This window comes from Ornithodoros turicata, chromosome 5 (genome assembly GCF_037126465.1).
Source record: "Ornithodoros turicata isolate Travis chromosome 5, ASM3712646v1, whole genome shotgun sequence".
Lineage (NCBI taxonomy): Eukaryota > Metazoa > Arthropoda > Arachnida > Ixodida > Argasidae > Ornithodoros > Ornithodoros turicata.
This window is the reverse complement of record NC_088205.1, coordinates 72,325,463-72,340,370: the sequence shown is the minus strand read 5'-3', so window position 1 is coordinate 72,340,370 and position 14,908 is coordinate 72,325,463. Positions and strand designations below refer to the sequence as shown.

Genomic DNA, 14,908 nt, shown 5'->3' with positions numbered 1-14,908 from the left:
GACACTTTGCGCTGAGTATATTAACGTCACAGATGATGGGTGATGATGGCCTCACTGTTCAAAAATGGTTCATGGAAGCAATTTTGTACGTTCATGTTCCAAGTGTGTAGCGGTTTCTGATAGTATAGCATGCTTATTCCAGCTCCAGTACAAGGCCTACGCGCTGTTGCTGAGTTCCTCTCTAGCACTGGATTAATGGACGAACTCTAATTGGACACCTTTCGATCATCATCACTTTCTCATCCCTTCTACAAGCGCAATGGGGCAGTGTACCGCCATAACGGCGGAGAATGACCCACCACATCATAATCCCATTTATGTGTGTGTGTGTGTGTGTGTGTCGAGCTCCAGTCGACAGTGTCGCAGACGTGCACACTGCTAAACGAAACCGAATAAATATCAACAAATAATTCGTTAGAGGGCACGGGTAGCACAGTGTAACTTGGGCTCCAGGATGGATGCGTGCAACGCCACTCCGGAGGTAATGCCACAGATAGTCTAATCTTGCTTAGCACCTCGTCTTACTTTTTCTTGTGCCCGCACTCGCGTATGTGACGCACAATACCATGCTGGCACCCTTGCATCCTTTGGCGAGTCCAGACCTCGTTGTCCGCTAGTTGGGCGCTTATCTGAGCCGGGTCCCGGAAATGGGAGATCGGCTGGAAGTGACGATGACAGTGCCCTGAGTTGTCTGCCTACGGCTTGAGTGATTGTTGCAGCCAAGTAACGTACGTATGCTGTCTTTTCTTTTGCAATTCTTCCCGTTCATTCGTGCAGTTCATAAAGACTGCTGTTGGATATGAGGTGTACCTTAACATGGCGTTGGTGCTTCGTGGATTGCGTCAGAGTTAGTCGTCACGTAGACCTGTTCTAGCAGTAAAATAAACGGATTCGCTGGTTGCGCATAGTTTGTGCCCGTTTGAGAGCGTAACCACTGGCGCTACGACTTTATATATGAAGTTGCCGTCGCATGAAAACTCATAAAATAGTGAACGAAGCTTCCACTTAAACTCCCGCTTGACCGCTTTTCTTTCCTTTGTTTCTCCATTTGTTTGTCCATTAAACATTCCCCGCACCCCGCTTGACCTGAATGCAGTTTCTTTGAGCACAGTGAAGGTGCAACATATTTGCTTAAGCCAAATGGGAAACCGCAGATCATCTGCCAAGAAGTTTCAGCGCTAGAGGCTTTTTCTGACAGCTTCGCGTAATCTAATAAATAGGATTGTCGTCCGCGTGCCAAGATAGTCGAGACAAGAATGATGGCCAAAATTTTAAGCGGAGAAGGGCAACAGTGCAGGCGAGCTGGTACATATTCACTCGCAACCGACTTAAGACAGTGAAAAAAGAAGACGAGCATGAAGTTCCCGACACAACAACACTTTAATGAAAACCGGAATATTGGTGCCCAATAACTTCAAGAGAAGAAAGATCAAGAGAAGATCTTCCCGGGAACAGCACCGCAAGCGGTACTGCCCCGACGACCTTGTTATCGGCCGCGCGTTCAAAGACACGGCCCACCCAGGGGCGGACCGCGTTATCACGGGGCCCTTCTCCAAATATGAAGGACCGGCTCCCTTTCGCCTCCCTCCACCGCGAAAGATCGTGGCCCAAAGGCGAAAGATCAATACGGGGAGACCAGGGAAAGGATATCTTGGTCTGCAGAAACATGCGCGGTGGTTCGCACTGGGCACATAGTGCAAAGAAACTGCAGCGACTCAAAACATATGGTGTCCGGATTTACGTGCCCTCAGTTCACGCGATCAAAAGAAGTAACGGTGAAAACACGTAAAATAAGCAACCTTGTTTTCCCGATATCATTCTTCATGGACCGAAGGCATTTCCTACTGCGCGCACTCTGCTGGTTCCCAGACAAAGAAAACCAGTATTGATAGCGCAGTGACCCTACGTGTACGCCAACACCCTCGAAGGCTCCATTTCTTCTTGTCTCGCCAGAGGTCGTGTTTGAAGCAAAAGAAACATTGAAAATCGGGTACACGCGGGGGCACCGCGTGAAATGTCTGTCCTATTATTCTCAAATGCGTTTTACCCGAGAGTGCACGGTTAAAAGCTCTCACGTTTCGAAGCTTCTGCTTACACGCGCTTATGACGTCCATTAGGATCTCGTTCCTTCAAATGTCTGTAGGCAGCACTTAGGTGATGGCATTGGTGTCGCATTTCGTGTCTCGAGTAGGTTTTAAGTAATCTATACTCAACTGGTATGACGTGTCGATAGGCTGGGTCAAGTCACGAGATATGACGCTTGATTAATTTGTTTCGGCTCTGTGTTAATGATAATTGTTTTTTAGGGTCTTTCGTATAAAAAAAATATAATACTGTGTCGTGAGGTATCATGTATCAAGCTTCACTTGTTGTTTATTGGTTCTTTAACGTCAATGACACGCTCAGAGAGGCGTTGTACGGCGAAGTGTTTATGAAATTCAATAACAAATAAAACATATTGCATTCAAAGTTCGTATAAAAAGCAACAGCGAGAAAATGTATTGAGCGCAAGGAGGCACAGAAGTAACAAAGACGAATGCTTTCTCACACCAGGAAAAATGTCAGGCATGACGCGTTTGCAAACGTGTCATGCTACAAGGATGTTTAAAAAACAGCAGACCAACTCCAGGAAACGCACGCAAACGCGTGACGAAAGGAGCTGGACGTCATGTTTTCTTTCGTTTTTCTTAAAGTATGCACAGAGGAAGACAAACTCGCACTAGCTCATTTGCTCCACGCTGGGAGATGTTTCTGCAGGAAACATTTTTGGGCGCATTCAGGAGCACATACTACGTTAAATGCAACACGTAAACATCGATAAGAAATGTACCGTCCTACTTGAATCCTAAACTAGGAAACCTAGCATAACGGCATACGGCCGATGACTAGGGAAGAAGCAGGTGCGCCTAAACACGGAGAAACATTTGCGCCATCCCTTTTGTGACTTAACGAAGCATTACGCGGTCTTTCGGCTCGTTTGGACTCACGACTGAGCCGCTGCAATTCAATTACAGTAATCCCCTTTTCGTGGACCGTACCCATATCAGTTCTCGTGCACGATCAGCAGGAAGTTTAAGCACATTGCAATTAGTACTGTATCAGCAGCTCCATTTTGTAACTTGTGCAACGTTTTATTTCCCTAGTACAGATGCAGTACTTGTTGCCTTCTTAACGTAATCAAAGTGACCACTAAACGTTCTTCATTACTTTAGGTGAAAATGCGTGACGTTGAAAGATGAAAGTCACTGAAAAGGTTAGCTAGCTGTAGGACGTGTTCGCATTGCTGCAGATTCGCTGTAAAGCGTACTTTGCCGGCTCACCTTACGTGTGATGCAGTGAAACGAAGCACAGAACAGCTTTGTCGGGACAAGTCAAATACTAGAGGTTTGTGCTTGACGTCACGTGTGGTCACGTGACATCGAAAAACATATTGTCAAACCGGAGCCACAGCAGCGGGCATGCAGTGAGTTGTTGCGGTATGCGTGTAATTGCGAAAAAAAATTGTGATAAAAAAAAACACGCAGTTGCCTGTGACGCATCCCCATGTTTTCCCATGTCACGTGGCTCCAAGGCGCTCAAAGGCTGCGCGTGACGTCATGTGCACAAGCCTCATTCTGGTTGAGGCGGGCCCATAACGCTTCCGAGTCATAACATAGTGCGCCCGCATGTTTCAAACTGTTACTTGTACGCAGATCATGTTGCTAAAACCTTCGTCAGAGATCAGGCACTCGGAGCACACATGTTCACTTTTAGTGCGTTCCCGTCTGCCCGGTGTCCATCACCTGCTCGAATGCCCCGCTCTCAATGTGCGAAATACATTCTCCGCTAGCGGAGATACACCTCTCTCATAGTCTCTCTTACATGTGCAGCACAGGTAACTGGACAAGTATGCTCGCTATATACTGAGCAGCTCACTGCAGAACCGCGGGACGCCTAACGGCTTTGTAAACCTATCTCTCTAGAATGTGGTTTTCTTTCATACCTTTATTTAAAATGTATTGTATATTTAAAAAAAACATGTTTTTCATTAGCATCGCAGAGCTGTAGGCACTGTAGTTTGTGCCCCTCGCCACTCACGATCTCGGAGAGTCAGAAACGCTTGTACTTTGTTGTCGGCGCGGTCAGTGCACCACACGTCCGCGTTTACGTTTAGAAGATGCTGTTCAATGTGGTAACAATCTATGCATATTCGTTTGGCATCAATGTGACAAATAAAACTTGTGTGCATAAAATATACATCTACGCCGTAATTTATTCGTTGTCATAGAAGAGGACATACATTAAGTATGTAATTCCGCTTGCAGCTATCCAGCATACATAGAGGTTACTTGAAACGCACCACAGTAATGGAAATACACTCTATGGAGACTAAGGTAGAGAAACGGGGTAGTTGGTAGGTCATACTTAAGGTTTTTTTTGCAGCAGGGAGACAAGGACAGAAGAAACAGACAGGAAGGCTGCGTACTCACAACTAAAGGAAAATTTTATTGTTGACACATGTGAACCACTATTTAAAAAAACACACAATAGCAGGTACTTTTCAAAACCAAGTGGCCGTTGCACTAGATATGTTACTTCAGTAGACAATAAAAACGAAGGGTGGCTAAAACTACATCACATGCATGATAGCCAGCAATAATGATGCCCGGTCGTCTTGCCGCGCGCTCATAAGTGGAAATCATCGACGAATCGTAAATATGCAGCGGATTTGCGATTGACTTTTCCATCTTCTCAGATGATAACGGATCCTGACGGATCGGCGAAGGAAACTTCTCTGACACGTCCTGGGAAAATGAGCTTATTGAATATAGGCTACCACACTGAAAACAGTAGACATAGGCAGTATAATCATTTCTATGAAGATCTGTTGCAGTAAATATGCTTAAATATAACCAAAACTACTTCATTTTACATTTCTCATGATATAACGTCTCGTGTAATACGAAACCCGTCCACCAAAGTGCTCTGGATAAAGGAGGAATCTGCACCGTGTTTCTCGCAATTTGTTAACGTGGCTTTGTATGATAGGAATTCATTATTATTATCATTATGGCATATTGGTTATCGTAGGCTTATCATGTTCCCGGAACCGTTTTCCCGAACTCCTTACGATGTACTAAATATCTCTAATAGGTGTATTGCACGCGAGATAGACTTGTTTTTGCTATTTTTTTAATTTATCTCAACATCATGCTTTTACGAGCGTAGAGGAGGGAAAAAAAGGTTGTTATAACGAGGGAAGCCATACCGGGGATACTGCGCCATGCAGTGTAGCCTAATCACTGGAGCAAAATAAATCTAGGAAGAACGTTCCAAGGAAGGCCGAGCGGAACAAATAGTAGCAACAAAGGCAAACTGTAACGTCCCGCGTGAAACAATTCACGGTTGAGCTCATTCTTTCTCGTCTGTGGGATTGCCCGAAGTACCGCTTCTAATGGAGAAACAATTTTTTTTTTAATTTTTGCACGCTGTGTTTATCTTTTGTTAATGCATTCCCGGCAGCGTGATGTAGAAACGTAAGCGAAAAAGATAAAGAAACGGTAAATGTGATTAGAAGGGAAGCAGGATGACAGGCGTATTAAGAGCAAAATGGGAATATGCGATGTGGAATGACGAATATCAGCTGTCGAGTATCTACCAATTAATATGTATGATGCTTTAAAAACAGACGTCACACGGACCCTGGAGTAACCCTGAAAGGGTTTAGTTACCGCACAGAAGGCACTTTTACAAAACTTACAAATTTGTACAAGGTGCTAATAGGCAATCATGACAAAGCATGTAAAGAACAGATTTTCAGCTGTTTTGGAGAATACATCACGACGTGTGATTTCTTTGTTGGGGTGATCTGTGCCCAGGACCCGCTATCTTTTTCTTCTTTCGATTATGCAAATCTATAGAGGAGCAGAAACAAAAACCGAACACATATCTTAGTGGTACTCCACAGCGATAAACTGGTAATTCTGACGGTTACGTACGTGTACGTAACCATCAGAATTATATCACGTATCAACGTTTCATCATTCTGTCACACGCAAAGCATTTGAGTCAACAAACAACAACTACTACATGACGATGGGGATGAGGTGTTTCATCGCAACAATTGCGATACGATACCTCAGTGCATGTGGGCTAATATATGAGTGCCAGCCACCTCACTTTGCTCAATTTTCCGTACTTCTCTCTTTATAGCTGGAAGATCGATTGGCGGAATTTGGACGGCTTTACAGCTTCGCAGCTCGCAAATTCCGTCGGAAATGACCTCGTAAACTTTGATAGAATCTGCTGCAGCACAGCTGTTAAAGAAAGAGGTACGACAAGCATTTCACAAGTTTCTCACCCTTAACATAGCTCCATACCACGTCGCATGGAGCCGTTAGAACTGCGCAACCCAGTATACGCTGCTTGCAGATTTCCCAAACCTGGTTGAGCAACCCTGCGCCATTAGTGTATGAGTCTGGGGAAAATGACGAAACGTTGTTAGAACAGCTGACATAATTTGAGCTGGGGACCCCAGTGCGTTAACCTCTTTGTCTTGATTTCCGGGAGAAGAACGCTGGCAGCGGCTGGCACTGGTTTCAGTGTCGGGACTTACATCAACTCTCAGGATACTGCCAAAAGATTTTCAGTCGTAAAGTGCCAGGCTTCTCGTTTTGAAGGAGTCTGGAGAGGAAACGGTGGTGAAACTACTACACTCAGTTTCACCGAATTAAGGTGTTCTCGTTGTTAGTAGCCGTCGCTGTATCTTCGGATTTTGGAGGAAGAGCGCAATTCACACCTTCTGTGCTCATCCGACGTCATCGACACTCACTCAATCAAAAGTATACAGGCCATCAAAGACTTCCTTTCATCCTTCGTGTCTTCCGCTTCATCACGACGAAAAGACATTCATGCGGAGTCAGCGTAAAGGATCGCTCAATAACTGCGTTTCTTTCGTGGCTGTTAAACTGATGCAGAAAGAGAGAGAGAGAGAGAGAGAGAAAAAAAAAAGAAATTAACGAGGCGTTGGAAGTCCTTTGAGGCGACATCTCCTTTAAGGAAGCGTGGCTTTCAAAAGCTGTTCTTGTTATGTTGTTGTCAAACTGTCTCTCTCTCGCTAAGGCTAATCGAACCTCACACGTAAAAGCAGCTGCTAAAAAGGGAAAATATTATATGAAAGAACGTAATAAAAATCGAGCGATAACTCTATTACGCGGGTGCGACGCGACGAAATCCTCGTAATTCCTCAAACGTGAAAAATAAATAAATAAATAAAACTAAAGAGCGGCACCGAGAGAAATTGCAACTCCACTTGGAGCATTTTTTATTTTTTTATCTTTTGCCATAGTTAGTTATCTTTTGTGTTTCCGAAATTGATTTTCGTTCTCGTTCCTTTCAACGACACTGTGAGAGATTTGCGCATGAAAAGTTTTATCAGGGGAAGTGTAATATGATGCGTTCTAGAGCAGAAACACAATTTTAGGTTACTGAATGCTGATATATATTTACTCTGAGTTTCAATATGCTGAGAGTTAGAAGCCAGATAAGTTGCGTCACTGACTAATATTTCGGATGCAGCCACCGTTACTTCGCTCACAGCGTTGCTGACTCTAAGGAGCCCATCATGCGACAACGTTCAAGGCGATAGGGCGGATCGTCGTAGAAGTCTTGTTGATGGTAGTGTTGAAAGAACAAACAAACAAAAAAACAGCCAATATACGGTAGATTGCAGGCTATGTCCCGTCCGTTTGTGAGGTGAGGCCCCATGATGATACTCCACAGCGAACAAGCCTGAACTTGGTCAAACACGAAGAGACAGCACGACACGGAAGCGTGTTGTGTCGTGTTGTCTCTTCGTGTTTGCCCAAGCTACTATGGAGTTTATCCACCAGCTGCTTGTGCATTTACGCCTCTTTATCTGAGGATGACACCTTGTGTAGTATTATCCGGTTCTTCTGTGTGCAGCTGAACCAGATGACAGCCCAATTGGCTGTGGATTACCTCCGTCATTGCTCTACCTCTGTAGTGAGCTCCTCGGCTGATGAGAGTCAGGAGCAGGATAGCACACAGTTATTGCCGCCTCGCTGTCACGTATAGTAAAAATCCTGTTCTAAACTCTGACGTGACAACGACGTCAATCGAGACGGCAAAATAAATAAATAAACTGCATCTCCAGGGTGTCTAAAAACACAGTGTCACTCTCAACCGGCCAATCAATGGTCTTAGCCTCGTGAAAATAAATCAGGAGAACGGGGCTAAAAAGGTGAAAGTACATAGATCCAAAGTAAATGATTTTCAGAGGTCTTGTAAGCACCTGAAGAGCGCCGCGAGCTGGGCAAATATTATGGCAGGACCTTCTTATGGTCGCGAAGTTCACGTTCATCAGATTTAGCCATCGCCGCGAGCACCTCTTCTTTCGGGCTCTTCCAAACTAAGTTTCGCGTATTTCGTTTGTGCATGGCCCTATATTTGAGAAGCGCTAAGAGCAAGGCAATATAAATGTTTACGTAGAATAGCAGCAAAAGTTTCATTAGAACTGTTGGATTCCCAGCAGTATAGAGGACGACAACGAGAAGAAGAAATGAGCAGCGATGGATGTCCTTAATTGCTTTCCGTTTTAGATAAGTTTCAGTTTACAAGTTGAGAAATAAGCCGACAAAATCGAACGAAGGATGCTGTATTACGAGTATGCTGAAGACAGTAGGTGTTAATATGAAGAATACTGAGGAATGTGCACCACTGGCCTGTTCTAGTACCAGTCTGCGCCTGCGTGCAAGTAACACTTGTCACTGCAAAGACCTTATAATGGTGTTCGTACCCTGAAACACCTTATGCAAACCTTATGCAACAGTGTCAGAACTTCACGCTTTATCGCAAAGTCTGTATACGTCTATGGCGCCACCATTTTCAGTACTAGAGCACATATTAGCACAATCGATGCGACTCCATTTGACTCCGACATGCTTTCTCCAAGTCTTAGCATCAGCATTAGCGTCTGGAACCCCACGGTGACGCTAATATATTTTTACGCAGTAATAATTAGAGAGTTTTAGGAAACCGTTGATAACGTAGCTTGCGTCGAACCGTATCAACCGTAACCAATCAGTGGAGAAGATTCTGAGTCACACGCGACTGCGATTGGCTCCGATAGGCTCGATAACCTTACCATCGGTGTGCTAAAACTGCCTATTATATCGCACTTTGCGGCCTACGATATCTTTACGCCAGAAAATTCCAAATCAAACTCAACACTTTACAGCGACGTGCCACTTTAAATCGTTTCATTGGCTTCTAACACATTTTAAACACGACGTTCCGCGGTAGCAGTTGAATTCTGCTTCGTTTCTTCGGCGTTTGCTTTCTTCCATTTTGTTCGCCCAAGCTCATCTCCAACAAGATCAGCTGAAATGATGTTTTTTTTTGTAAGTATTTTACTTTCATTTTGTCATTGCTTGAGGGTCTATGAACTCTACATGCACCAGGTGGTCGATTTGTATCTGTTATTATCCGTTCCCTTTCCTTTCTCGTACGGTTGTGTTCAGCCAATCTTCAGGATAAAGAAAAGAATGAAGAAAACATACACGGTAGCAATAGCTAGATCAGCTTTCTTTGATATGATGGGCTGGGCTTGCGATGTCTGGAAAGGCAAGATGCCAATAAAGACAAACAACAATGCATTCTTTTCTGCATGCATTTCATTCTCACTCACAATGCATTCTCATTTATTCCGCTTCGAACGAAGGGAGCAGAATGCCAGCGCTGCTTCGTAATGCTCTTATTTTCGTAAACAGGGGGGGGGGGGATACATTTATTTGACCAAAGGAAAAAAAGGGGGGAAAGGTCAGCCAAATGAGACGTCGGCTTGCTATTCCGCAAAGCAAAAATAAAAATTAACGAAAGACGAATAAAATAAATAACAAAGAAAACAAAAGGATTAGGAAATAAAGGATAAACTAAGCAGAATGAGATGGATTACAGAAGAAGATGACTTTAAAAGGAAAGCATGATGTTAATGCGTTGAGGGTGAGAGTAGGGCACTGAAGAATGAGATTGCACGACTGGAGTTCTGTTCATAAGACCTGAACCGCTCAAGAAAGTCGAAACAGCTAATCCGTTATGCTCGCTCTCTATGAGTCGTTTTGAGGTTTCTGTGAAATATTTCTTAGTTCGGGCAATTTCGAGAAAAAAATCGGGTTCCCCCCCCCCCCACGTTTTAAAAAACAACTAAAGTGAGAAAAAAAAACAAAAAAACAGTAACTAAACTAAGCTAAACAGTAACGGTATTTATCCGTCCCTCCGTTCGTGATCAGAGGTAGAAGAGAACGGCAAATTCAGCTTAGCCTCTTCTCCCCTTCGAACGTAACTGGCATGTCGCCCCTAACGCCCCAATCATCGTGAGAAATCATTTGAGGAGACCAGTGGATGGATGGATTGAAAAATAAAAGATATGGAGATGTGACACTCGACAAAGTCGGGTCAGACTACTCCAGAACACCTGAACAGAAAATAAAGTAGAAAACCGACCCCAGCAAGACCGAAGGAAAGACCCCTTACCACGTTTGTTTGTCCAATGAACGTCCACGGGAAGAGAGCTCCATAGATAGCACGGACACCATGCATATTAGTACTGGTAAGATACCCAAACCCTGGCACCACTGAACCGAAAAATGAGAGAGGCAGATCACTAGGCAATGAAATGCCACAGCTAAACCAGTTAATCAGAAATATGATTTATCTCTGTACTCGGATAGAGCAAATTTTGAGCCTTCAGGCTTAATTTAATTTATAGAAATTAAATTAAATTTCTTCACATTATTTTTATATTCACTCCCTCCCTCCTTCTCTCACTTCAGCCACACACTCACTTTATCGTGCTACTTGTGCGCGTTAAGCAGCGGCACCAGAGCGCATGGAGCGCGACCCTTTTACTGTACGCGGGACGGACACCTCCTTTTGCAGAGCGTGGCGCTCCCGCGCTTCTGCCCACAAGTCGGATTGCTTCTCGCGACCTTCACTCGCCTCTCCGGTTACACCCGTCTGTACTTTAATTAATCATCTTAAGGCCGTAGACAGCTGGATCGGAAGACAGCTCTACCGGAAAAGAACATTCAATGACACCCAGAGGTTTAGAGGCGCTTTGCGCATGCAACGTGCACACACAACGCTCTCTTGGCTTAAAACCCCGTTTAACAGAGGCTCCGGAGCGAGAGGGACGGAGTGGACGGAGCGCGCTCTTCAGAGCCTCTACTTAACGCCGCTCCTTGTCTTCCTCGTCCGTGCCGCATACAACAGTCACATGCAGTCCATAGACACCTCGGTCGCTTTCTTCATTGCGTGTCACTGCAGTCGCAACAAAGAGTCACTTCTGCAGCACCTCCGTCTCAACGTTGCCAGCACTCCGTTGCTGCTATACAAAACTGGCCAATCCACCCACCCCCTCCCATATGTTCCAGCTGTGGCGAGGTGGCCGATATTCCTTATTATCTTATGCACATGCCAACCGCACTTTCCCCCTTCTGTCGTCGTCTAACACAGCTTGGGTGCAGCACGATGTCCATGGCTACCCTCCTTGGCCCCGTCCCTCAACCTACCCAGTGGGCCGTCACCAGAGCCTTGCTCCACTTCCTGCACGATTCGGGCCTTGCGTTCGCCCTCTGGCCGGGCTTTCTCGCGCCATGTCGGGCCTGTGCTGCACTGGCTGTTTTTCTTTCTTTCCATTTTAAATCTTTTCGTCTTGTCTCTAGTTTTATGTCTACTTTGAGTTCCTGTTTATTTTCTGTTGTGGAATAGCCCTGCTGACATTGCCTATATTTTTTTTCTATTAAACATATAACCCCTCCCCCTTTGTCTTCTTTTCCGCTAGGTCACTATGTACAGCTACATTCATCTTCCTTACACGTCGCCTTGCGTCATGTGTTCTTTCACTCTTGCACAGTGACTTATGCATCATCTGAGTTGCAGAAGTTTTCAATACCGGGACGTTTCAACTTTAACAGCATAACAAGCCGCTGGCCTTGTGCAATATGAAGCACATGATGCGCGTATAAATTAGTGCGACGTGTACTTGGTACTCCACAGCATGAAAGACGTTGTGTACGCTGTTGACAACTCACATTGCCGCAGATGAGGCGTGGTAGAAAATTGCTCAGGAGTTCCCCCTGTTAGTTGGCTCGATATTATGAGCACGCTATCTTAGGCGGAAGCACACCTTGAACTTGAGGGAACGAGAGGACGCACAAAGAAGTAGACAGGACGAGTGTCTTTTTGCGTCCTCTCGTTCCCTCAAGCTCAAGGTATGCTACCGTCGTCGAACCTTCACCAGCTCGCTTGCCTGCTCACCCTTAGTTCACGCTATCTAATTTCGGTCTAGTTAGCTTAATCTAGAGTGCACTCTTCGGTCTCATTATGAGTTTCTGTGGTGTAAGAATATAATAAAAAAACAGACAAGAGGGTGACGACCCCTGCCATAATGCCTTAATAATATTTATTCATTGATTTATTTACACCTCTGTGAGGGAGACCAGGGCGAAAAAAAGTCCAAAATGGCTCGTAATATCATTTGTATATGTTATATGATGTGATATGTTATATGCAATATGAGAATAAACTCTACCCGCTGAAGTATAATTGCATTCTTTCATGATCACATATGACACCACAATCACAAAATTTACGTTCATGGTTTGTTCCTGAGGATGTCATTAGTTATAAGTGTTAGTATAATAAGTTATTCTCACCGTCCCGTTGATGCTTACCATGTGAGTAATGGTTAAAAAAAACTAATAGAAAACTAACTTGGGCAGTGGTTCGAAAGGTTTGTCGGGGAAGCACTTCTGACCCACGTTTACCCTTTAACATGCAAATCGACCATTTTGTACTTTCAGCCGATGGATCATCACTTGCGTTCTCCAGAGGGAGGGGGGGGACCTATTTATTTTCACATGAAAAGTCAGTCAGCCCCTACATTGAGTAAAGCCAAAAATTGCTGTCTCATTACGTATCGCTCACTTCTTATCGGATGGAGTCTTTGCTTCACAATGATACGTAACCATCGCCCTATTTCTTCTTTTTTCCGGTCTTTCCGCATGCACATGGTCACGTGATTTTTTTCACACAACTGATAACAAACGGGAAATCTTCGCACGCGTTACAGCGTCTATGATGTGGCGATAACAGAAACGTCCGTTTGGTTTCAATGCTTTTAGTTGCTTTGTGAACACAGTACCGTCAAGCGAACCGAACGTGTAGGACGACGCCGATGTTTCAAAATACAGGTTGGTTGAACTTTATTCCTTTAGATTTTGAGCATGATATGGCCGTCAGTGTGTGCAGAGTCTGCTGCTTGCTTTTGTAGCATCATTTCCATTCAGAATTGCTGACCTGTGTTCGAAAGCGGTGCCGTAGATGTAGACTAGATTTTTTTGGTTACTTGTTACTGTGGCTATGAGCGCCGTACAGACGTGGACAAATGAAGAGTTGACAGCAGGAAGGAGAGAAAGAGAGCTTTCTGGCCAGACTTCAGGGGGAACTGTGTTGCCATCCGTCTAGAGAGTTTGCCGGAAAACCCAAGTAAAAATCTCAGACAGCACAACCGGTGCTAGGATTCGAACCCAACACCTTCCAGTCTGCACCACGAGCTTGGAGTAACCACCACCATTGAGTGGATGCTTTGATGCACGCTTTTAGCCACGACCTACTCTATACTAGAGACCTGGACAGCTGGCGATCCCCTATGGGAGAGACGGGTCACGGGTTAGTTACGTTAGTGACCGCTGCAAGCGCCATATAGCATTATTGGGGAGAGGGAATCACCCTTGCCACCGCCTTTAGTCTGCTACGCAGGGATACACAGGCTGTTGCTAAGCACGCGATATTATCTCTCTCAGACTGCTTCGTCGTTGTCAACACAGCCCACCATTCATCGCCGCGGTTTCGACAAGTCATGTGGTAACGAATTGTGCGAGCTAGCGCCAAATCCCATAGCCAAGCGGCGATTGCAGGAACTACTACCCCGGTGCTGGGAGCATTGCGCATGTCCAGGTCTCTAGTATAGTATAGTAGGTCATGCTTTTAGCCTTGCAGCTGGTAAGGAGTTGGACGAGTTCGCGTTTGGTTAAGTCGATTTCGTTGGCTTAGTTCGTCTGTGAAATGCTGCGCTTCACCATCGCAGTAAAATAAACAGGCAGCTTACGGTCCGCACAGTTATCGTTTTGGAGAAGAAAAAGAGCCTGTAGACCTACAAATAATGAAGTTGAAGGATTGACGTCGCCGCGAATTTTGCGGGAGATTGCTTACTCTGTTTCGAGCAAAACTGCTGTAGCTCCGCAACAGCTTTCTTTCGTCAGCGTCATATCGAAGAGGTCCATGAATTTTACTTGAAAAAAAGCAATAGCTCATGCACGAACCAACCCACTAGCCTACTCTATTCCTCTTTTCAATATTCTGGGGCGTCTGCGCTCCCGACATTGCCTCAGTATCTCGCGAACAAATATGCAGTCTGCAATATTGCCGCAGTTTGAAGTGCGTGAAAGTGTGTGATGGATTGAGTGCGGAAAGTGCTATACATGTCACGATGGAACGCAAACTGACAAACGCAACAAAAGGTTCATGGTTGTCTATGAACATGAGAGCTAGAAATATGGTAGCCGTCGAAAAAGTCAGACAGTAGCATGGGGGAAGGGGGGATATGTTTAAAAGCTGGTAGAAAAAAAAAAGAAGGGAAAGGTTAGCATTGCTATTCCCAGCAACAGGAATCGAATGCACACACCTCGTGATTACAGGGAGGGGGCGTTAACCATTACAGCTACTGTATTGGAACACGCACATTGGTTAGTGCACTTGACCGGTAATCAAGAGGTGTGGGTTGAGGTGGGTGTTGACCTGTCCTTTCTAATGCGTTATTGCGAGTCGCCGAAAGTGGTAGCCAAGC

The 14,908-nt window shown here is 45.0% G+C and overlaps 1 protein-coding gene across 4 annotated transcripts in view; it reads left to right on the top strand.

The window, feature by feature from the left end:
• Window positions 1–13,160: 13,160 nt before the first annotated feature.
• LOC135394719 (transient receptor potential-gamma protein-like) overlaps window positions 13,161–14,908 on the top strand; it is a 228,440-nt gene continuing 226,692 nt past the window's right edge. For all 4 annotated transcript variants that reach the window (XM_064625611.1, XM_064625610.1, XM_064625609.1 and 1 more), the window contains exon 1: window positions 13,161–13,253. The gene's annotated coding sequence lies outside the window, so the exon portion shown is untranslated. The remainder of the gene's footprint in view (window positions 13,254–14,908) is intronic.